The sequence below is a fragment of the Dasypus novemcinctus genome, chromosome X (assembly GCF_030445035.2).
Source record: "Dasypus novemcinctus isolate mDasNov1 chromosome X, mDasNov1.1.hap2, whole genome shotgun sequence".
In the NCBI taxonomy this organism is placed as follows: Eukaryota; Metazoa; Chordata; class Mammalia; order Cingulata; family Dasypodidae; genus Dasypus; species Dasypus novemcinctus.
The window spans coordinates 29,995,234-29,997,436 of record NC_080704.1 but is presented as its reverse complement, the minus strand read 5'-3'; the positions used below and the strand labels follow the sequence as shown (position 1 = coordinate 29,997,436).

At 34.0% G+C, this 2,203-nt stretch overlaps 1 non-coding gene across 1 annotated transcript; it reads right to left on the bottom strand.

Annotated features, from left to right (window-relative positions):
- Positions 1–1,845: 1,845 nt before the first annotated feature.
- Positions 1,846–1,952, bottom strand: LOC111761562 (U6 spliceosomal RNA). Its single transcript, XR_002794890.1, has one exon. It is a non-coding gene; the product is annotated as a U6 spliceosomal RNA (small nuclear RNA).
- Between the last annotated feature and the right edge of the window lie 251 nt (positions 1,953–2,203).

Below are 2,203 nucleotides of genomic sequence, written 5' to 3'. Positions count from 1 at the left end.
TTTATGCCAGTACCATGCTGCTTTTACCACTGTAGCTAAGTAATATGCTTTAAAATCAGGAAGAAATTATCACTTACTTTTTACTTTTAATTTTTAGGAGGTACCAGGATTGAACCCAGGATCTCATACATGGGAAGTAGGCACTCAACCACAGAGTTATATCTGCTCCCCAGTGAAAGTTGCTTTTTGTTTGTTCATTTTGTTCTATTGAGCCACATCCATTTCCCTATTATTTATTTTTGACATAGAAACTTCTCCTGTTAAAGCAGGAGAAGATCCTAGACATGCATCTGGACTTTTTTTAATATAGGCAAGGAAACAAAACCCAAAGAGGGTAAACGAATTGCCCAGAAGAAGTTAGTGAAAGAACCTGGACAAGAATTAATATTTCTGAGCCTACCTTTTTTTACGATTGACAGAAGCCATAGTTAAATTGAATCTATCTCTTGATTACTATTATGTGAAGGTATCGTCAAAGAGTTGATAAATTTCATGTGCCTTGAAGAAAAAGAGAAAACTGGTGTGAGTACTTGGGAAATTTAATAGAATAAGTGATTTTTAAATGTGATCCTTTAAACCAAGATTCTCCTAACCAGTAAACCTGTAACAAAATGTTACCAACTTTATATTTTACTCTTATTATGACCATCCAACTGGCAACCATTTTATTAGTAATAAAAATAAAACTTTATTTTTACAATTTGGAAGAAAATAATTTAGCTGATTCATTCCACTCACTGGCAACTAGATTTCTTAGAACTGTAAAAACACCATGATATCAGTGCATTAGTTTCCTGGGTCTACTTTGACAAAGTACCACAAACTGTGTGGCTTAAAATGGTAGAAATGTATTGTCTCAAGTACTGAAAGCTAGACTTCTGGTGTCAAATGTCCAGCAGGGCTACGTTCCTTCTGAAGGCTCTAGGGGATATCCTTCCTTGCTTCTTCTGGCTTTTGGTGGGTCCTGGTGGTCCTTGGCTTGTGGCAGCATAACTCCAACCTCTGCCTCTGTATACACATGGCCCTCTTCTCTCAGTGCATCTGTGTCTTCTGGGACTATGCACCTGTCTGTGTCCAAATCTCCTTTTCCTTTCTATTATAAAGATACCAGTCATTGGATTTAGGTCTTCCCTTAAATCGAGGATGATTTCATCTCATGATCCCTAACTAATTATATCTACAAAGACTCTATTTCCAAATAGGGTCAAATTCTGAGCTTCCAGGTGAACTTGAATTTTGTAGACACTTGACAGGAGACACAATTTGACAAATTACACCTGAATTCATTTTTATACAACTATGCTGAATATATTTACTTGTTGCCACAGTATTGTCCTGGAAGTATTTCCTGTGAATTCACACCTAAAAGAAAAAATGTTACAAGAAGAAATATAAAATCATCCAATGAGAGAACAATGAATGACCCTCATTATTCTTCAGAACAAACTAAAGCAAATATTTAACCCCTGCTAATATTTCTGGATTCAAATAAATATGCCTAATGATTAAACCTAACAATTTGGCTTGGAGATCAAATTAGAAGACGTAAAACAAATCAATGTCAAAATAGTTTCAGATCCAATGTTCAGTATTAAATGATGTATTTTCTTTGCCAATTTTGGGGGGGAAAAGGCATGATCATTAAAACCAGTAGTTTAATTTTAGTATAGATGTAATAACAAGTCTCTTGAATGACTTTGAACATGTAACGGATTCCCTAATTTTAGTGTTATATATATATATAGTTTATCAAGTTGGGAATTTAAGGCAACTCTTAACTGGACTATTTTTTTTAATTGTATTCATTTTGTAAAAATATTACATTCAGAAAATATGAGGTCCCATAAAAATATGGAATGCTTCACGAATTTGCGTGTCATCCTTGCACAGGGGCCATGCTAATCTTCTCTGTATCGTTCCAATTTTAGTATATGTGCTGCCGAAGCGAGCACTTAACTGGACTTATTTCACTTAATCTAAGTATTTAAGTGGAACTAAGTAATTGTTGACATATTCACATCATCACTAAATTATTTGCTCCATACAAATTAATAATATTCTGCTTGGGAAAATTATCTTAAAAATTACCTAGAAAGTATCTTCTAAACCAGTGAACTCTCGCTGTTTTCTTTGAAATTATTATGTAGAATTTAACAACAGGGCCAAAGTTCTCTGTATATTTGATTGATCACAGTTCAATTCT